Source organism: Talpa occidentalis, unplaced genomic scaffold (assembly GCF_014898055.3).
Source record: "Talpa occidentalis isolate TD23 unplaced genomic scaffold, MPIMG_talOcc4v2.1 talOcc4.5, whole genome shotgun sequence".
NCBI lineage: Eukaryota > Metazoa > Chordata > Mammalia > Eulipotyphla > Talpidae > Talpa > Talpa occidentalis.
Window position 1 is genome coordinate 10,620,643 of NW_023604861.1, and position 23,288 is coordinate 10,643,930.

The window sequence follows — 23,288 nt, forward strand, 5'->3', positions numbered from 1 at the left end:
ATTGGGTTTCCTGAAACAAATATAAGGCCTTCCAAAAGCAGCACAGTAAGCTACTCAAACAGAAACAAACAAACAAAAACACTAAGGTTAAAACACCAGGAAAATGGGATTCAGTGAAATTCATCCTTTCCTCTGAGAGGCCCAGGCCAAGTTCTTTTCTCTTGTTTCTGTGGTGGGGGTTGGCGTCTCCCTCTCTCAAGCACTTACCCCAGTGGTCTCTGTCATTTTCCTGTTTATAACTAGTATGTCCACAAAACAGTAAAGGATTTTTTAAGAAATTATGAAGCTGGGCCTCCCTGATGGCACAGGCAGTTGAGTGCAGCATTGTGAGGCTGTCCACAGCCTCTGCAGCATGGGTTCGATCCTGGCCAGTCAGGGAGATACCCACATGGCACGGCAGACCTCTCCTGTCTCACCTGCTGCTCCCCTTAGCAGTATATTTCAGTCGATCTGCCTGTTCTGCTCCCGACTCTGTCTCTGGTGAATCCTCTCACCCTCTTGCGCCTCTGGGCGGGGTTGGGGGGGGCGGGCGGCATAACCCAGCTCTTGTATAAAAATAAATCTTTAAAAAAAAAAGAAATGATGAAGCTTCATGTGTTGCTAGTAGATTTGATTTCTCATGGTATCATCTCTGACTTCCGTTGTGAACAGTTCAAACGACTCTGTGAAAGAACAGCTTTCTAGACCTGCAGGACACAATTCTAATTTATCTTGATGTCAAAGAGAAACCAAATACAGGAACAGGAGAACTTGTAAACAAAGTGGGAAATTGTGTAAAGGTACACGGACCTCAATGTGTATGTTTGTGTGTGTGTGTGTGTGTGTGTGTGTGTGAATGTATTCACGACGCTCTGACAGGGAGTGCTTATTATGAGGAATTATTGTTTGTTGTTTTAAAGAGATCATCCCATAAAGTAAATTAATCAAGGCAGATTAAATATTCATGAAGGATGTAATTTTAAAAACCACATCTATAAAACCACATTTAAATCCTACACTTGGGAGCCATGTACCTTTTGTTGTATTGTACATGACACTTTTTCTCCCACACTGATATCCAACCACACACACACACACACACACACACACACACCTTTTCCATAATGGGCAGGTTTGCCTGCAATATCACCTGTCTTAGTAATACAGGATTTTTCAAGTTGGTACCTTTTTTTTTTAACTTTTTTTTAAAGATTTATTTATTTATGAATTCAAGAGCTGGGGTACAGGCCAGAGATGCGAAGGGTGAGAGGACTCACCAGAGACAGAGTGGGGAAGAGAATAGGCAGACTGACTGAAATACACTGTGAGGGGAACAGCGGGTGAGACAGGAGAGGTCTGCATTGCCATGTGGGTAGCTCCCTGACCGGCTGGGAATTGAGCTTGTGCTACAGAGGCTGCGGATTGCTTCATAGTGCGGTGCTTAACCCCTTGTGCCACCAGGGAGGACCCAAGTTGGTACTTTTTACAATGAACTTTCATTGAGTTTATTTTTTTTTTAATGCAGTGGAGGACCTTGATGAAATGTAAATACTTTTTCTCATTTCCTTTTTTTTTTTTTTAAAGTTTTATTTATTTATTTATACAAGCACTGGGTACAGTCAGAAGCACGGGAGGGTGAGAGAATTCACCAGAGCCAGAGCAGGGAGCAGAGCAGGCAGAGGGACCGAAGCACACTGCTGAGGGGAGCAGCGGGTGGCAGGAGAGGTCTGCGCGCCATGTGGGACCCTCCTCCGGTGGCCGGGGAGCAGCCGGGGATTGAACCGGCGCTGCAGAGGCTGGGGGCAGCCACCAGGGAGACCCCATTTCTCATTTCTTCACTTCTTAAATTAAGGCCCGTTCATATTAACCAGTTGCACTACAATTACCCCAGCATATATTAAAGTGCTGTAAAAATGAGCCATAGAAGTTCTTTTCTTGGCCAACCTGGTGGCGCAAGCGGCTAGTACTATGTGAGAATGTGAGAATATATAAATAAAATGGTGGTTTCCAAAAGGGGAGGAGAGCAGGTGAGCCTGGTGAAAGGGGTGAGCTGTATGGTATGCATGGAAGCTGGACTTTTGGTGGTGATCATGTATTTATAGATGCCAAGTTATAATGCCGGGCATCTGAAACAGGCAATGTCACAAAGCAATGTTAATCCAATTGAAATAGAAAACTAGAAATGTGCACATAAGCACATTTTTCTGGTTGCACTGACTAGATAGTAGTTCTGCTTTGGACCAGAGCACAGAGTTCCAGGCCAGACTAGTTCTGGGGTCTTGCAATAAACACACACACACACACACGCACACAAATACACACATACACACCCATACATGCCACCACTCAGCACTTTTTCTTGAAACGTGCCCTTAATCTTGAATCTTGCCCTTGGTCCACATCCTTCGCAAGCCAAGAAAGGAAAGTCTCAGAGAACCTGTGGAAGCAAACCCCACTACATGTTTTTACACATTTTTTAGACGCCAACTTCTCTGTGCTCTGATTTTTACAATCATGAGCGGGCCTATCTTTTACAAAATGTGATGCTTCCTAGAATCTTGGTGCCCAGCAACTTTTCCGGTCCCACAGAGCCCCCTCAAAAGAATGTGCTACCCTTTTAGGTGTGCCTGACAAGAGTGATGTTGGAATTCTGTGTCAGGGTAGGTTGGTGCATGCGCATGCGCGTGCACACGCACACACACACACACACACACATACAAACACACACACACGGCAGGTTCCATGTTCTTGAGGCTACACAGTTCCATTAAAATTTCATTTCAGTAGCCGGTTGCGACCGGGTGTTTCCAGAAGAGAAGGGGAAAATGGCTGATACAAAAGGGAGTGAAAGTAACCTTACGGAACAAATAAACTGGCAAGTGTATCTAATAATTGCTTGGGTTCAGCATTTTTCTGCGATAAATGAGTAAACTTTAAATGTATCTCTGAGATGCACTATCAGAGGCATTGCCAGGAGCAAGTTTTATCCAATGATGAAACAGCAAGGCCTACTGAGATAAAGATGATAGAAGGGAAGCTATCAGGTGGCAGCTGGGTAATTACAACTCTCTATTTGGACTCTGCAGTGATGCTGCATGTGATAAGTGGAGAATAATGAAGAAAAAGGAGGAGTGATAATGCAGGAGCTAAATGGTAGCAAACAGCCTTCCCTGCGCCTATGGGGACTTTGAACTATCTTCTTCAGTTTTCATCCACAGGAAAAAAAAAAAAATACTCCCTCTCTTTCTTCTTCCTCCGCTAAATTTATGTCTGGTGGGACAAAAGGAAAAACTGAAAGGAAATCCAGGGTATGTGAAGAGAATATGACCTTTGCAAATCACTCTGAAGGTCACTATGTAATTATTCTAAAATAAAAGTATCCTGTAATCTTGCCCACACACACAAAAGATGCAAGAGCACTTTAAAAATGGGATTCGGGACAATTTTGTTGGGGAGCATGGCTTAGAAAAGGTCAAGTATAATTATAGTCTGTCAAGTAGAGCCTCGGCCATCCATTCCCATCCACAACTTCCATTACGGCAACCAACAGGCCCGAGTCTATCCCTGTGGTTAAAGAAAAAGACTGTTCTGACTGATATTTTCTGTCTAGAGTTTTAAAACAAAATGACCTGCGTCAAAGTTGAGGTGTTTTAACCTCGGTCCTTTAGTCATCTAAAGCAGGGTAAGTCTGGCCTTTCACATGAGTCTGAAATTGGGTTAATTTTGTTTGTATGGTTTTGTTGCACTTGGATCCATTTCCAGTGAAATGAGATCAAGGAATTGATGAAGGAAATCAAAAGGGAAAAAGTAAGTGTGTGTGTGTGTGTGTGTGTGTGTGTGTGTGTGTGTCCAAGGGAAGGAGAACATGGATTTTGGTATACTAATAACATCATTGCCTTATTTTAGATATCTGATCATGAAGTTCAACTATGTCGAGGTATAACTATATGGACCTAAATATTGGGGGCTGAGAGGTGTGACTTGGGGTGGGAAGGTTTTCAACATAAAGAGGAAATAGAGAAATGGTGACTTCTAACTCTTAAACACTCTAACTGATGCCTTTGTAGGAATTTTCTAGGCCTGAATTTGAAAGATACGTACTCCTCCTTAGCTGTAGTATGAACATGCTGTACAAAATGCTTGTTAATACTCTGCCTCTCTAACTCCCATAGTTCTGCTATTTTCACTAAGTTGAGTCTAACTAAATTATTGTCAACCAGTTGTTTATTTGAGCAGACTAAAAACAGCAAAAGCTTCAAACCAACTCTGCATATCAATACAATTTCAACTTCCTTACTTATTAAATGAGTACTATTCTTAACATACCATTGCTAGCAATTAGTGAAAAGAACCATAAAGCAATGCTGGAAGACCACGGCAGGCACTGGGGGTCATTCTAATGATTCTTCATCTTTACCTTCCTAAAGCTGTGTCATCTTTTGAGTCCCTGAGCTAGTTTAGAAAATGAATTCTTACTTCCAAAGCTCAAATGACAATCTCTCTCTTGGCTTTATATTCTCTTTCAAAACTCATACTTTTCTTCCTTTGCCACATTCTCAGATATTCTTCTGAGGAAGGAAAGGTTCACACATGTTGTAATCATTCACTCTTTCACTGGTACTCTGCCAATGTTCTCTTTTAATACATTCTAGACAGGAACAAGCTTTTCCCTCAAGTCTACATTCTGCCCTCAAGATACTCATGTGCAACCCAATTTAATTTCAGGAGAAGATACGGATTTCAGAGCACAAATAATTAAGTCTTGACACTTTTATAAAATTGCATTATGCTTTTTAAATCAACTAAAATTAAAACCATATTGATTGAAAAAAAGTGATTTAACTTCTTAAGTTTTTAACTACTTAGCTAATTCATAGTTTGCTCCTCATGAGAAATAACAGTTGATAATGGTAATGATCATGGCCAACATTTACATATAACTTATTATGTGCCAGGTGACAGAGTCTAAGTACATTTAATGTTTAATAAACATTAAATCATTGGATTCTCACAACAATCCTATGAGGTAATTACTATTTTTATCTTCCTGTTCTCAAAGAGGAAACCATAATACAAGAAGTTAAATAGTTTCCCCAAGTTATATGGCTAAGTGGTGGAGCCCAGATTGGAACTTGAACTGTGTTCTCTGGATACTTGTATTTTGAAAAGATTACAAGCTTATTAAATATTAAATGTGGAAGAATATTATTAAGATCACCTTTCACCTAACATACTTTTTCTTATTCTAGGCTTATAGGGAGTCAGTGATAGGACTGAAACTTGCAACTGGAGCCTCCATTGTTCATTTCATAGGTCTTATTGGCACATATGACAAGTATTGAGAATACAGAAACTGCCTCCCATTGTGGGTTTTTTTTTTTTAAGATTTATTTATTTATGCATTCAAGAGCTGGGGTACAGGCCAGAGATGTGGGGGTTGAGATGACTCACCAGAGACAGAGCAGGGAACAGAACAGGAAGATTGACCGAAGTACACTGCTGAGGGGAGCAGTGGCGAGTCAGGAGAGGTCTGCTGCGCCATGTGGGTTGCTCCCTGGCCAGCTGGGGATTGAAATCATGCTACAGAGGCTGCAGATTGCTTCATAGTGCGGTGCTTAACACAAGGGTGTGCTACCAGAGAGGGCCGAATAGTGGATTTTTAAACATTCCCAGTGCTCGAATTTCTGTATAGCCATGAGTTGTTTAACAATGTTCTGGTCAAAGACAAAACACATACAACAGAGGTCCCAACAGGCTGAGCACATGACCTGGGAGTGTGGTAGAGTCTAGACCTGTGGGATTACACACTATGGCGTTTGCACAACTGCAAAATCACCTAATGATGCATTTCTTAGCATGCACCCCATCCTTAAGTGACTATAGAGATCTAGAGAAGCTTCATTTGGTTAGTGATTTTTTTTCTTTCCTTCCTTCAAGGTTGATGGCATATGTCAAGGTAAATAAATCTCAGAGACACGAGAACCGTGTCTACTCATCATTAAAAAAATTAACATTTTAGTGAAAAATTGCAAAGTCAAATGGTCTTTGTTTCACAATAAGGTTGCCTAGAGTAGTCAGTCCTCTTGTCCTTTACCTCCACCATCTTCATTGAAATGGGTGGAGGAAGTAAAGCAAAAAGATACTTACCACACTATCACCTCCACAAACCCAGCATTTTCCATTTTTCCTGAAAAAAGAAAAAACAAAACCCCATACCTTCTTACATATTCTCCAATTCAGTGTGAGAAACCATCATCCACAAAGCCTGCTATATCCACCCCCCCCATCTCTATATACATCTCCCAAGCTTTCTCCTTCCCGCCTGCTTTGAGTCATCCTTTACTCTGGAGTTGAAATGGTCTTTCTCAATGGTTCTCTAAGTCTCCACTTAAAAATAATTTGATGATTTGTATTATCTTTAAGATCAATTCCAAGTTCCTTGACTTGGCATCCAAAGCTCTTGTGCTCTGGTCCACAGCACAGGACCTGTCTCTTTCACCACCACTTTCCCCAAGTCTTATTATTCTTCAGACACACTAAATTTCTTAAAACATATTAAAAGATTTATCATCCTTATTTCCCTAGCTAACTCTGGCACCTCTTCTTTTACTTGGTTCCCCTATCCTGGGGAGCTCTTTCTCTTCTTTTTCCATTTTTACCAACTCCTTGTACCAGGCAATGCTGCTCCACAGTCTAGATGCTTCTCCTTTAAGTTCCACGGGTGTGTTATGTGTGTTATATCATTGTACTTTAAATACACAGGTATTTTAATGGTTGACCTATTTGTCCTCTCTCCAAGAAGGCTGGGAATCACTGAGAGTTAATAAGGGCATGGATAGAAACTATTTGTCATTCTGTAGATGGAAATATAGTCCAGAAATATGGAAAGATGGACAAATGGGTAATTTCCATCAAAAATATCTCATTGAATTGGATGTTTATAGAAATTAGAATCAAATTCTATAAACTATCAACAGAGTGAACGATCCTTCTTATAAGATGTCTGATTTCTATGGAATAAAAGTGTCCAGTACCAGCATTGTGATAGGAGAGGCATAAAGAGAGCATTTTAATTTTTTAAATTAAAAAAAGCTGACATGATTTACCCTTCAACTCTGCTGGAGCTATTTTCACTTAGCTCCAATAATTCAATTGGCTTACATCTTTAACAGTTGAAGATATAGATCAAGTATACTGATAAAGGAGTTAAGAATTCTGTTCTTAAGAAACTTTAAGATCATCAGCATGACCATTACTTCTGAGGGGTTCCAATAAAATGATAATAATAGCCAGCAATCATAATAATAACAGCAATTGTGATTAATAATCATAATACTCTATACTTATCTCATGTCTTTCATCCATGGATATGAAAGCTCCTTTTATAATCATTGTAACTCACATTCTTATGAATTGAATATTCAGTGTCCAGAAGATGGACCGAACCACTATTGATGATGACAATAACCAACACGGCTTTAAGATAGGGTTTAATAACAAGCTTCAGTTCTCTCACCAAATTCTAACTGCAAACTCTGCTTTCTATTACACTGAATGACCTGAGATTGCAGAAACTATAAATTGATAGAAACAATGGCAAGCAGTGCTACGGAATCCAGGACTAGTGTTATGATTGCTGAAGAAATTCCATTTATGAGAGTTTCCCATCAAAACATTTATGCGAAGGAAATGAAATTTTGTCCTTTTTAACACAACTTCAACATGTAGATATTCTCATCTTTCATATACCAAAAAATTGGCCCTGAAAAATTATTTTCAGTCTTGATTTAACTTTAAAAATTGAATTGGGTATTTTTTAAATTAGTTTGCACTTGAGATAAATAGGCGCACGTCTCATTTCAGATGAGGTCTGGGGAATCTTGGATGGAAGAGCTTCGTGGCTTACCAATTAGGTTAGAAACTGTCAGGCCAGGACAGGAAGGGCCCTGGGTCATCACTTTATTCTGATGCCACCCCCAATCTAAGACACGAGACAAAACAAAGCCCAATGCAATCAAAGTGAAAAAGAACAAACAAATCAAAAATGGGAGAGGAACAGAAATTAGAGTCATGCAGAAGAAAAAGATTTATTCCTCCCACCAATCTTTTATGAGCATCTACCAAAAGCAAGGCATTTTGTACACATATTTGTACAAAGCAGATTTTCATTTAAAAAATCTCATTTTCGGGGCTTCCCCGGTGGCGCAGCGGTTGAGCGCTGGGTTGCGAAGCTGCCCACAGCCTCTGCAGCGCCGGTTCGATCCCCAGCTGCTCCCCGACCACTGGGGGAGGGTCCCACATGGCGCACAGACCTCTCCTGCCGCCCGCTGCTCCCCTCAGCAGTGTACTTCGGTCCCTCTGCCTGCTCTGCTCCCCGCTCTGGCTCTGGTGAATTCTCTCACCCTCCCACGCTTCTGACTGTACCTAGTGCTTGTATAAATAAATAAAATAAATAAAAATAAATCTTAAAAAAAAATCTCATGGGCCTCCCCGGTGGCGCAGCGGTTGAGCGCTGGGTTGCGAAGCTGCCCGCAGCCTCTGCGGCGCCGGTTCGATCCCCGGCTGCTCCCCGGCCACCGGAGGAGGGTCCCACATGGCGCGCAGACCTCTCCTGCCACCCGCTGCTCCCCTCAGCAGTGTACTTCGGTCCTTCTGCCTGCTCTGCTCCCTGCTCTGGCTCTGGTGGATTCTCTCACCCTCCCGCGCTTCTGACTGTACCCAGTGCTTGTATAAATAAATAAACAAATAAATCTTAAAAAAAAAAAAAAAAAATCTCATTTTCTTTTATTAAACACATTGGTTTTGTTCCAGTCTCACTACTTTGGAGAGCAGTGTTTGTTTAGGTTAGATGTTTTACTGCACAATATAATGCAGTAAACTGTTTCTTTAAGAATGCCATCTTTACTCTTTATGTCAGTTTCTTTTATTTTATTTATTATTTTTAAGATTTTATTTATTTATACAAGCACTGGGTACAGTCAGAAGCGTGGGAGGGTGAGAGAATTCACCAGAGCCAGAGCGGGGAGCAGAGCAGGCAGAAGGACCAAAGTACACTGCTGAGGGGAGCAGCGGGTGGCAGGAGAGGTCTGTGCGCCATGTGGGACCCTCCCCCAGTGGTCGGGGAGCAGCTGGGGATCGAACTGGCACTGCAGAGGCTGTGGGCAGCTTCGCAACCCAGCGCTCAACTGCTGCACCACAGGGGAGGCACTGTCAGTTTCTTTTAATTCATAATATTGGACTTGCACATACACTAGTGAATGTAGAACATCATCAAGTTAATTCATAGAATCCCTTTGATATCTATGCTTAGGCTTTCATGAAACCTCATCTTAAATCTTTAATTCTGCTTAGAATGAAGAGTCCATTCACTGATCCTTTTGACCTGGTCCCTGTGCATCCTCTAGCAACATCATTCTTGGCATCTTTGCTTACCTGGAAGGGATATTTTAGCACATGCAGTTACGTTATACAGTACGTTGCTCAGTCCTTTCATGAAACAAAGGAGAAATTTGAGACTTATGGAGACTGGGGTCTTATCCAAGGTCACAGGCTAGTTGATGAGAATTTGGACTAGAAATCAGGCCCTCAGGTCGCTATCCTCTGCTCTTTCTGCTCTACCGAGTGAAAATCATAGCTGATTGATTACCCAACCCTCAGTGTGGAAATTGGGCTCTTTTTAGCCAAACTTTGGCAACCAGTCTCTTCACAGACTTCCACACTGAAGAATAAGATGAAACAATTGATTAAAAAACACCACCAGAGAGATTGGTCAAAATCCCCAAGAATCTGTCTATGGCATTTCAATAAATTATACCCACATTGCCTTCAATTAATCCCTATCCTTGCCCCAGAGAGAAGTCCAGTTAACCAGTTTAACCAGTTAAATTTCCAGACATGTTAACCAAGAAATTATACCAATCAAGAATTTAAGTTCCAACAAACTTTCACATTTTCTTGTTCTTGACTTACTTCTTATTTGTTTTCAGCTTTGCCTTCCTTGATTGAATAAATGGCTTCAAATCCTTACTTCCCTGGTGCCAAATCTGTTTCTAGTCTCTCTTTGGTCCATTTCCTTACAGATATATGTCATTTTATTCCTTTCCAGGCTGGCTCTTTTTCTTTTCCAGTTACATATTAAACTTTCAGGTACATATTAAACAAGCACAGCCATGTGACTAAAATGTGATTATGAAGTGAATTTTATTCACAAGGTTATAACTTCCCATTAATTTAATCTCTGGGCAGTTCAATTCAGGCCATCTTCTTTTTTTTTTTGTCCGTTGTCCATTCCATGACATTTATTCCATCTACTTATACCATCTTTTTATTCCATTCATTTGTTATTGAGATAAAGAGCCTTCTGGGGGAGTCCACATACAAGCTTATATAATAGAGGAAGTTTTGTTTATTGACTTTCAAAGGCTGCCATAACACATTAGCGCAAATCAGGGGACTTAACACAACAAAAATGTGTTGACTCACAGTTCCAGAGGAACCTGGCAATCTAAATCAGGACTTAGGCAGGGCCCTATTCCCTCTGAAAGCTCTCTGGAAGAATCTTTCCTCCCCTCTTCCCAGCTTTTGGTGGTTGCTGGCAATCCTTGATGCACTGTGGGTCCGGACCATTACCCCAGTCTCTGCCTCTGTCCTCACGTGACCATCTTCTCTGCAGCTCTGTGTCTGAATCTTTCTTTCCCTTTTCTTATATATAATATGTCCTCAATAACCAATTGTATTTGCAAAGACCCTATTTCCAAACAGGTTCTCATTCTGAGGTTCTGGGTGGATGTGAGTTTGGAGGGATGCTATTCAACCAACAAACTATTCAGTTTGCTTCTTGCATTCTATTTTACAATCCTGCTGAATGCTTTCAGCTGCACGGAGCCCAACATGTCCATTCAAATCTTCAAGAGATCAGTCAACTTAGGAGGTGAAACAGCAGAAAGTGTGGCATCCCTATAACTAGGAGGGGATCCTACCTCCACCTGTTCCTGGCTTTGGGACTTCACACGAGTCACACTTCACTGGGCATCACTTGCTTCATGTTCAAATTATAGTAACATCAGACTAGATGAAATGGTTGAGTGGGGACCAAATAGATGTCGAACCCAATGCCTTACATTTAGATAGAGCTCGCAAACTCTGAGCATCCTCCACTCATTCAGGAATTGATGAGCAGCAATGTTCTGGAAGATGCAGAGATACAAACTCAGGGATCCCTAAAATTATTTGCCACTGCATGTTTTGGAAACAGGAAGAGAACTTGCAGCATCCATGGGAAAGCTGGCTGATGTTTGCCATTTTGGAGAAGGTCCTAGGAAAAACACACAACTCCTGATGGCTGCTTATTAGATTGCTACATTGTATTTATATATGACATGGTGCCCAACATCTGAGAACCTCAAAGCTTTTAATGAGCGTTAACTCATTATTACCTGTAGGGTGGCTAGCAAACAGTCATCAAGTCTACTTTATAGCTAAGGAAATTGAGGCACATGGAGATTCAGTGATGGATTCAAGGTCAGTTGCTGTAAGGACCCATGATGGTCACTACAAGATTGAGGAAGAGCCTGGGGTGCAGAAATCTGGTTGTTATCTTCATTTGTCCCCAACATGTCTCCAGGAACAAGAATAGTGTGTCTCAGAAGAGAAAATAAAAACAAAGAAACTACAATAAACATGTAGAATGTTATCCATGCAATAGAATATTATTCAAGGGCCTCCCTGGTGGCGCAAGGTGTTAAGCGCAGCACTATGAAGCTACCCGCAGCCACTGCAGCACAAGTTTGATCCCCAGCCAGGGAGCTACCCACATGGCGCAGCAGACCTCTCCTGACTCACCCCGTTGCGCCCCTCAGCAGTGTATTTCAGTCAATCACCTATTCTGTTCCCCACTCTGTCTCTTGTGAATCCTTTCACCCAACCTCCTCCACACCTCTGGGGCATTCTTGTATGCATAAATAAATAAATTTTTTTGAAAAAAGAATATTGCAACTATAAACCAGAGACATGCTATGGGGGGGGGCGGGGAGAGGAGGGATTGGGGTCAAAATAAGGGAGGTGCAATTGTACTGGGAATATAAAAGAATATATAACTTTAAATAGTGCCTTTACTAAAAAAAAAATAATGGTAATAATAATAAAGAATATTATTCAAGAGTAAAAAAGAAAAATGATAGCCTGATCCAGGCTAAGTGTGTATGGAACTTGAAAATGTGAAGCTAAATGAAATCAGGAAGCCATTGCTGAGGCCACACACTGTATGATGTCATGTGTACGAAATGTCCAGACCAGGTGAGACCACAGAGACAGAAAACAGGCCTGTGGTTGCCAGGGCTGGGAGGGGAAGGGGAAGCATGTCCTTGATGAATAGTTTGGGGTTTCCTTGGGGGGAGGTGATGAAAATATTCTGGAACTACAGGTGGTGATTGCATAACATTATAGATGTGCTCAATGCCACACCTTTAAACCATTCGTTTTTGTCAATTGTATCTAAATGAAAAAATAATAAGAAAGGAATTTGAGCAACTGAAAATGAATGGTAGCCACGCCGCCTATGTCCGGAGGACAGACTTAGGAGAAACAGATTAGCTGAACTTACAAAACCACACCTTCCCCAAAGTTAACTGCAACTCTGTGACTTTGGGCTAATTTCTGGTCTGTTTTTGGAATCATGCAATGGGAACTTGTACCAAATGAGTGATTTTCCAACTGCTTAGTGTCTTTTAAATAAATCCCATGTAGAACTTCAACGTACAAATTGGACAAAAGCCAAGCTAAGGGAGGGGTGTGTCCAACCCTCTCTCTACTCCTATTTCTCCCCCCTCCTTGCAGCCCTAGGACCTAGGACACCTGATGAACTTGAACAATATTGAGCATCCCAGGAATAAATGACTTCTAAATCCGCGATTCCATGGTCACAAAGGCGTACCTGCCCTCCCTGCTTCAAAGCTTCATAGTATGATGAGATGCAACTATCAGTATCATGTATATTGTTGATATTAATAGTTATGTGGCCTAATAGAAATGCAGGGGGCCCAGAAAGCTTAGTCTGGTGAGTGCAATCGGACATGGGCCTATCAGGGAGCACAGCAGCTTTGGGTGTATTGAGGGTGCGGGGGGTGTTTCCATCTCATACAAAGCCCAAGCCACCCCTACAGAACATGATTGGGGCATGGGGGCAGGAATAAGACACTGCCAGTTGCTCAGGATTCCAGATTATTCTTGGCCTCCCAAGGGGAGAACTGAAGACTTTATATGCCAGATGTTGATTAAGTGACCATGATTAGATTTCAGGTATATTAGCATGAGAATGAAAATCAAAGAAAAAAAGCCAAAGGGCACTGATTTGCTCACAATGACTTCTCCAATTTCTTCTCACAAGTGGTAATTAAAGGGGTTCCTTCTACAGTTACAGTTACCACCCTCCACAAAGACATCAAAACATCCAGGTACAGAACCCACATATAGAATTCAGAGTCTGCTCATCGTGAACTTGACCAGAATTTACCATCCTGTCCACTTGGCAACAGTCCCAACTGGCTTTAAGTGCCAAGAAGATATTCTCAATTCCCTTTCTTTTCTGGAAAGACTTAAGATCTTCCAGGAAGATGGGAGAAGAAGGGGGAAAGAGAGGTGTTGAAAATTTCAGCAGAGTAGAGCTGGGTTATCACTTTTTTTTTTTAATAATAAATTTTATTTTTATATTCCCCATACAATTGCAACCCCCTCATTCTGACCCTAATCCCTCCCCTCCCGCCACCCTCCCCCAAAAAGTGTCTCTGGTTCATAGTTTTTTGTTGATTTTGATTTTCACTTTCTTATAGTTATTCATTTTCCTGGTCCCTTATTTAAGTTTTCTAGATTCCTGCTATGAGTGAGACCATCCGGTATTTTTCTTTTTCTTTCTGGCTTATTTCGCTGAGCATGATCCCTTCCAGCTCCATCCATGTTGTTGCAAATTGCATGGGTTTATCTTTTTTGAATGCTGAGTAATATTCCATGGTGTATATGTACCACATCTTCTTGATCCAGTCATCTATTTTTGGGCATTTGGGCTGTTTCCAAAGCTTAGCTATTGTAAATAGTGCTGCTATAAACATAGGCGTGCAGGTGTTCTTTGGAATTGATGTTTCTGTGTCCGAGCTGGGTTATCACTTAACAGCAAATAAATTACCCAGGGATCCAGGAATGAAGACAACTTGCATGTATGCTTGTGTGGAAGGGAGTTGTTTTGACTCTCAAGAATGTCCACAATTTGAAACCCCCTACACTAGCATCAAGGATTATCAAGCACAATTTTTGGGTGCCTGTCTACACAGCCTTAGATAGAAAAATCCAAGGAAAATAAAAATGGGAGAGTCTGTGTTTGTATCATGTAGAAATATACTATAAATCAGAGTTATGAGTATGTCAATGTCCTAGCCAAGTGGTTCCCAAAGTGAGGTCTATGACAGGCATCCCTTGCATACCTGTTAGGACTGGAAATACATCCTGGCCCCAGACCCCCAGAATCAGAAGCTCAACCCCCAGAGCTTCAGATTCTGGGGGTCTAGCCCACCAGAATGGGTTTTATCAAGTCTTCTGGTCATTGATATTTTGTTCCAATTTATCAACTAACTTTAGGTGAGGAAACAGAGGCCCAGAGTAAATAAATGGTTTTCCCACCACTACTCAGCTGAATGTGTGATCTAAAAACAAGATCAGCTCTTGGTAGTGTTACAAATGATGTTGCACAAAAGAAGCTATACTTTCCAGAGGTTAGGAGAGCATTGATGCTTCCTGTTGAGAACCTGCACCTTGATTCATCAAAAGTAAACTTGACACGCGTGATTCTGAGCAACATCCCATCAGAATTCCCTTGCTTTCTTGTGTTCTCAGTACCTGTGGCAGTTCTGGTGCATACTAGCCACTCAATAAATATCAGTTATGTCAGTTCACACGCAAGTGCTTTACCCATTTCCTTGCACAATTACTGGGCCTCTGGCCGACTTATAAAATCTTATAATGTTCCCAAAACCATGCACTTTTTTTTTTTTTGCATGGAAGAATTTTCAGAAGTAATTCAGTTTCTACCCCACTGAATTACCCACCCAAAGTAGCTTGAAAAGGGAGAAATCTATTGTGAAAACAAACATTGAGGAATTCTCTGATATGCTGCTCCTGTAAAAATTTTTGACCCCTAATATTAATCCAGTCAATTTTCAAAACATCTGGGTGACTTTCATTAATTTTAAACCACTAAAATCTTGTTTCTTTTTACTTTACCAGGAGACATATTGAACAGGCAGACAGCATCTGTGAAAGATTTTCTTTTTGGAAAAGGCAAGAAAGATTGAAATTAAGGTGAAAGAAGATCTCAGGGCAGGAGGGTTAAAGAAATGAAATGAAATCTTTCCCCCAAAAAGCTCAAAACACGAAAACATCACAAAGAAAAATGACATCAAAATTAAACAATTGTATGAAATCAATCTTTTTTCTTCTACAACAAATTCTTCTTTACTTAAAATATTTTAATTCATAATTGCTTCTGAATTTTCTGTGATTATTTGTCCAAAGCAAGTTATGGTAACTACTTTTTATTTTCTTTTATTTAACCTTTTTCCTTAAAACCACTTTTCCTGGGCCTCCCCGGTGGCTCAGCGGTTGAGCGCTGGGTTGCGAAGCTGCCCGCAGCCTCTGCAGCGCCAGTTCAATCCCCGGCCACCGGGTGAGGGTCCCGCATGGTGTGCAGACCTCTCCTGCCGCCCGCTGCTCCCCTCAGCAGTGTACTTCATCAGTCTGCCTGTTCTGCTCCCGGCTCTGTCTCTGGTGAATTCTCTCACCCTCCTGCGCTTCTGACTGTACCCAGTGCTTGTATAAATAAATGAATAAATCTTAAAAAAAAAAACAACTACTTTTCCTGAAAAATAGTAATGTCTGCATTAGGAGATAGTAAGGCATATTTTATTGTCCCAGTAATAGTTACATCTGATGGTTAAAGCCCTTGGCATTACCATGTACTCAAGGCTTATATTACTATTAAAAGTCTTCATTGAAGAGAAACAGCAACCAAATTATATAATACAAAATCTTCTAACTATAGCTAATAAAAAATACTATACAATTAAGCTATTTACTTAAGGACCACATGAACTTTGTGATCAAGTAATTTATATCAGTCTCTTTATGTGGTGCTACTCATTTACTGACAAATTCTACATCATATAAACACTTTAGGAGTTCAGGAAAAAAAAAATTTGTGCTCTATTCTTCATACCATGGCTTGTACCTCCATTAATAGATTAAGCTGTTTGGAGATAAAGACACTACAGACCCAATTTTTTTTAATAGTATGTAAATGCTTTCTGGACTCTGACCTGGGACCTTTGCCACTGGATTATCACACACTCAAACCAGCTATGCTGAAAGATAAATTTTCTCAGGGGTCAATTTTTCTACCACGGAATCATATCCTTGTTGAGAACAGGGATTTTCCTAGCCTTCAAGGGGACACTGATTTCTCTAACATGCCAATCAAAGCAAGCAGTTCACTTTGGGGTAAAACAACAGCCATCAACCACCTGTCATCAGCCATGCAGCCAATTCTCCAGGCAGGCTGGAGATGTAGGTTGCCTAATTCTCACTGCCCCTGGCATTTAGGAATCTAGTGCTACCACTATTTGTGAAGTTTATAATTTTCTGTGCCTTCATAGAAAACACAAAAGTAGGCTAAAGACACCACAAAAGTGCTAAGTAAGTATGAGGAGTACGGTCTTAAGGAGAGGAAGCCCAACCTCATGAGTGGCAGCTCTAAAACTAGTCCCATCACTGACCTTGTAACTCTTTAAGAGCCTTTCTAATTCCCAACTTCATAAAATGAAGCTATAAACATACCTGTAATCAACTCAATTCTTCTCTGACCTGCATATTTTAATAGCACTTTTCTGAGCCTTGGGCAAAACTCCCTTAGCCATCTTTAAATGCTCTAGTCTTGGGCGAAGCATGGAATCCATTGTACTATAAAAAATGTAAATAGTATTGTATTGGTCTTGCAAACATACTTATAGTAATTAGATAAACAAAGAAAAACTTGCTTCTTTTTCCCCCTTAGCATAACTGATCTGCTTTTCATTGTTGGCAATGCAAATAAACTCAGCCTGCCCCACAAACATAAGCACATGTTTAAGCTGACTTAGTCTTATTTGGATAAATATTCACTTCTACAGATCTCCTGTCCCTCACTCTGTTCTTGTCCAAGATGGCAGCTTGGTACGTACATCAAAGAGATGAAGAGGTTTGAGGCTTCTTTGAGGGACTGGGTCGATCTGTGCAGGTACTTTTCAGTGCAGTGTCCACTGTTGCCACTGTGGGCTTAGCTGACTCAATCTGGGCCTGATGTTCCTTCTTGATGGGAGAACCTCTGGGAGACACCGCAGCCTTGACACATGAACACTTGTCTCTGCGGTAGGTGGTCTGTGTAGGGACCTAGCCTTCCAGTCCAGTAGTCCAGGCAGCTACTTCAGCCAACACCACCCCTTGGAGGAGTTAGGGTACCTTCCTTACCCTCACATCATCGTTGACTAAGGGACACTCTTAGGACCTAACCCGGACGCTCCTCTACCCCCTTCTTGCCGATACGTGTTCCATCTGGTCAGTGTTCCCTGGCCCCATGTCCCCCTTCTTTCCTGGGGTCTCCACCCTTTCCCCAACTTCCAGTTTGTAATGGTGAAACTGACTTACCAGGAATAGAATGCACCTGGAGTTAAATATTTTCAAAATACTATTGTGATTACAGTGTACAGTATACTTCCCATGCTAAAGGACACTAAATATCCCTGGGATATTCCTTTCCATTCCCACCACTTCCAAACTGGGTTCCTGCTTCCAAATTTATCTTTTCCCCACCCATCCCTTAGGCCAGTGGTTTCCATGATTATTAGTGTCAATGAGTAGCCTTGCGAGAATACAGAATCCCAAGCATATCCCTTCTAAATGAAATCTCAAAAACAAAAAGAGCAAGATGTGGAGTAATTACTGTAATGTTCTGCCTTTGGGCTAAGAAAGAAAGAGAAGAAAATAAGAATTCACTTTCAAATTTGCTTGTATTTGCCTATAGACTGGAAGGAAGAAAAAAAAGGACTTTCATGTTAATGAGGGCATAAAGGAGGATACTTTTGATTTGAATGCTTAAAATAAATGGTTTTTGTGTTATGGGGTTTTTAGTTATTCTGATGAAGAGCCAAGCCAGGGAGTCCCTGAGCAGGATGATCTGAAAGACTTTTCTGGACTTAATCTAATCACAGTACACAGCTAAAGCCTTCCAACCATGACCAGTCATCTTTGGGATAAAATCTAACCAATTAGCATGAGCCAGGACACCATTTTTTTATCTGAGTCCAACCTTCTTCCTCACCTCTGCCCCCTCCCACCTCCAACCTCCAACCTCTTCTTCCTTCTTCCTGCAGGTCCCTTTCTGCTCCTCCCCATACTTCAGGCAATTTTCCTAGCAAGGGACAGTTCCAGCAATATTCTTTCTACCACCCACCCTTCCTGGAATTCTCCAGAAATAAATATAATTCTCCTCCTATATCAGAAGACACATTATTTTTTTTAAGATTTATTTATTTATGCATACAAGAGCTGGCGTACAGGCCAGAGATGGGGGGTTGCGGTGAGAGGACTCACCAGAGACAGAGTGGGGAACAGAACAGGCAGACTGACAAAATACACTGCTGAGGGGAGCAGCGGGCGAGACAGGAGAGGTCTGCTGTGCCATGTGGATTGCTCCCTGGCCGGCCGGGGATCGAACTCATGCTGCAGAGGCTGCGGATTGCTTCATAGTGCGGAGCTTAACCCCTTGCGCCACCAAGGAGGCCCACACAGCATTATTTTTTTTTTTTTTCTTTTTTGATACTGGCCATTCTCACAGGTATGAGATGGTATCTATCATGGTCTTGATTTGCATTCCTCTAATAAGTGATTGTGAACTTTTTTTTTAAAAAATAATAAATTTTATTTTTATATTCCCCATACAATTGCAACCACCCCATTTTGACCCCAATCCCTCCCCTCCCACCTCTTACCCCCCAAAAAGTGTCTCTGGTTCATAGTTTTTTGTTGATTTTGATTTTCACTTTCTTATAGTTATTCATTTTCCTGGTCCCTTATTTAAGTTTTCTAGATTCCTGCTATGAGTGAGACCATCCGGTATTTTTCTTTTTCTTTCTGGCTTATTTCGCTGAGCATGATCCCTTCCAGCGCCATCTATGTTGCTGCAAATTGCATGTGTTTATCTTTTTTGAATGCTGAGTAATATTCCATGGTATATATGTACCACATCTTCTTGATCCAGTCATCTATTTTGGGGCATTTGGGTTGTTTCCAAAGCTTAGCTATTGTAAACAGTGCTGCTATAAACATAGGGGTGCAGGTGTTCTTTGGAATTGATGTTTCTGTGTCCTTTGAGTAAATACCTAGGAGTCTCACACAGCATTATTTTTAATAGTAGACTCCCTCCTGTCCCACCAATGTCATTCACAGTGTGGTGGTGATTGCTGAATGAATAAATGATTTTCAGTATTAATGAAAATATTTTAAAAATAAAACACACACAGTAAAATGCATTAGATCACTTAAATCTGTGATTATTTTAAAAAAGATACTCTGTGTGTGTGTGTGTGTGTGTGTTAGTAGGCAAACATAGTAAAATTATGGTCAGGATAATGGGCTTTAAGTGTTAAAGAGTGACTGCTAAGTATGTTAATAGGTAGATAAGAATCATTTGTAATTGGCATGTTCCTTGTATGCCAACAATGCCACTAACTGGTTTCTCAGGCCCTAGACAATGTTAAGCCTCACTCTTAAGTCAAGAAAGTGTTTCCCTTATTTACACAATGAATTTGCTTAAGGAATTCCATTTTCACTGGTAAAACAATGATGGGTTTTCTTCTCAACATACCCAAATTATGATTAATTAGGAATGGATCTAAAGAGGTCATACAGCATTTATAAACATGATATGAATCCATCTCACAAGGACATGTTACTTTGTGATCTACATGGGAGTAGTTTCTTGCTTTCTGTATGAAAAAAATTGGTAAATTTTTGTCACCTCTTCTTTTTCTGTCTTGTCTTTCAAACAAATGAAGAAAATACATGTCAGCAATGGTTGAGGAATGTTGGTTCTTTATAAAATGTTATTTTTTATCTTTTAAAAGAAATTTGTAGTTATGAAAATATGAATCTTTTTTCATCTCTTTGATAAGATCTTCATCTTGTTAACAACTCAGATTTTTTAAATAGACTTATCTAGCTAATATGCCATTTCCTGAAGAAGAAATGAAGAGATACTTTTGAACCACGAAATGCTCTGCCTAATGGCCTATCAAAAAACAAACAAACCTGTAGCAAGATAAATCCATGGTGCTTTAATTCTTCAAAGAACACACCTATGTCCACCCAGTAGTCACTTGTAAGTCATACCCTCTTGCTGAGGTCAAACACCAGCCTCTAATCCCCAAGTACTGAGTCAATACTGATCCTCTAAAAAAATATTAATAATGAAAGCGTGTCCTTATTGATCGAGCTCACACTGTGTATGAATTGTGGTTCTAATGAGGGAACTATTGTTGTTGTTGTTGTTGTTGTTTGGCAAATCACAAAATCTTTGAAACTGGAATCCAGAAAATGATAGGTGGGAGACTTTTCTCTTCTCCTAATTAAGAGGGAAGCGTTGTCTTCATGATCCAGCTGGTTTCTCAGAAACTGAAGTTGGCCTTCCATTTAAATATGATTTCATTCTGTGGGAAGTGAGCTCTCCCACCCCCATGCCCGAGTTTCTCTGCATGTAAACGGCGTGGAGATGCAAGCCTGTCTTCCCAATTGAAATGTGAAACCAACCTTTCCAAATGGCCACATATTTAACCATTAACTATTAAGACCAACAACTGCCTAAAATAAAAGTCTTTGGCATAATAACCATTTTCACAAAACTAATTCCCTCAAATAGGCATGTCCTAATGGACCAATAAAACTTGCCTTGTCGTGTCTGAATGCCGCATTACCGCCATTTAGAGTTGGCTATAATTGGGAATCAGGACTCAGTGAAAGTGGGAGGTGGGGAGGCTTTATATAATGATACTTTATACAGGCTTCCACAGGGCCTTTCATCTGAAGATCTCAAAGCATTTGACAAACACTAATTAATACTCATGACACCCCAGTGAGAGAGGTAAGAATTATTATCCCCATTTCACAGAGGAGGAAACGGTGAGGTTAAGTTGGGTAACCTGGTGAGTCAGGGGCCGAATGGAGAGTTCCTAATTCTTAGTCTTGTGCTCACACAAGCATTACAAGGGGCAGCCATTGGAAAGATAAAAGCAAATGCACCTCATTTTCAAATACCCCAAGGTGAAAGCATCAATTATAAATGGGATCACAATTAAGTCATTTGATTTTAACAACAGTAATACCAGCTTGTAATCACCAAACTTCTTTTTTTAAATTTCAAAATATTATTAAAAAGTTGTTTCTTCAACTCCAAAGGAGAAAACAAAACTTATGTTAGCAAAGGAGAAGCAGTTGTGTTGAGTCACTTCCTAAGATGGCTAAAAGAGTTTTCATGTCTCAGGATGATGGCTCAGATTCCAATGACAGCTTAAACTCATGGAGAGCAGAGTCTATTTTTTAGATTTTGGATCCTGGCGCCAAAAACTACTGAGTACGTTGCTCCATGAATGTTAGTTAAAACAACAAAACCCACAACTGCCAGGGGCCAAGGAGTCTGGTGAAGATGAATAAGATGGACTCCTACCCTGAGCGGGGCCAAGGAATAAACCAGAGACACAGAACAGGCAGTGATTTTGAAAGAAGAGACAGAACCCAGATGTTCCATGAGGAAATACCCAGGTTGTAGGTCCACATTGTAACACTGATATTTTGAACATTTTTTAAATATTTTTTGCAAATGTAAATTATTTTTTTAAAGATTTATTTATTTATGCATACAAGAACTGGGGTGTAGGCCAGAGGTGTGGGGTGTGAGAGGATTCACCAGAGACAGAGTACTGCTGAGGGGTGCAGCAGGTGAGACAGGAGAGGTCTGCGGCGCCATGTGGGTAGCTCCCTGGCCAGGGATCAAACTGGTGCTACAGTGGCTGGCAATAGCTTCATAGTGCTGAGACTTAACCCCTTGTGCCACCAGGGAGGCCCCAAATATAAATTAATTTTTATTGATTTGGGGAGGCACAGATGTTAGAATATATTGAAACTTAGATAAAGCTTAAGCATTTCATTATTGACATATGAGTGAAAATCATGGATGAACACATTTTGAAGGGAAAACTCACATCAAGCCTATAAAACTCTAGCCCTAAAATATGGTAACTTATAGCCACTTTTGCAGACACAAAAATCTAAAGTAGAAAAGTTAGATAAAACCAAATGCTAAAAGGATAAGCTAACTCAAAATGCAGATTTAGCCCACAGAACATTAACTCTTACAAACCACTTGTGGCAGCTTTATTCAGCTGATAAGTATTGTTTGGACCAAGAGACTTGGAAAATAGCTTTGAGATGAACAGGGAGCCAGCCAGCCTGGCCTTCTTTTGTTTTCTCTAGTCTCTCTGCCCCAGGGCTTTTGCAGATGAGTGTCAGTCCACTCCAGGCTCTTCTTCCCACCTTCACCCTTACCTTTTTCCCCCAGCAATTCTCACCTATGTCTTGGATTTCTGCTGAGAAATAATTTCCTGACTCTTAATACAAAATTAGCTCTGTATCTACACATTCTAAACATCCTTGGCACGCTTCCTTCTTAACAACTATCACAGCGTGTAACTAAATATTTGATTTTTTAAGAGTGAATTTTCCTCTCTTCTACACACTGTGGCTTTCATTGTCAAAAGATTCATGTCTTCCTGCAGCACTACTGCAACCCCACACATCAAGCTGGGACAATACATCACCGTCTTTTGAATCCTAGGCCCCTTTGGAGAAGCATCAAAATTTTCTGATTCCATCAACTCTGGGATGTTGGTTTGTTCTGGAGTTTTAGATTCTGGTGATCTGGTTACCTCTTGTTGACACACATAAATCCTTCCTGCCTTCTATGTACCTGGAATTATTCCTATTTTTAGAATAGAATAGGTTCTCAGTAAAAGTTCATTGAATAAATAAATGCATGCTCCTCGTTTCTGAGAAACTGAACAGGTAGCAGCTTGGGGAGGCTCCAACTGAGAAAGAAAGATGTAGCCCCAGCCAGTGAAGAGCCACCTGCACTAGCAGCTGGGCCCCGTGTGGCTTCGAATGGCCCCACCACTCAGAGGCCCGGA

At 40.8% G+C, this 23,288-nt stretch overlaps 1 long non-coding RNA gene across 1 annotated transcript in view; it reads left to right on the forward strand.

Annotated features, from left to right (window-relative positions):
* LOC129146901 (uncharacterized) overlaps nucleotides 1-15,274 on the forward strand; it is a 29,624-nt gene extending 14,350 nt beyond the window's left edge. Inside the window, exon 5 of the long non-coding RNA XR_008554262.1 lies at nucleotides 15,250-15,274. This is a non-coding gene — a long non-coding RNA (uncharacterized LOC129146901). The remainder of the gene's footprint in view (nucleotides 1-15,249) is intronic.
* Nucleotides 15,275-23,288: the final 8,014 nt, after the last annotated feature.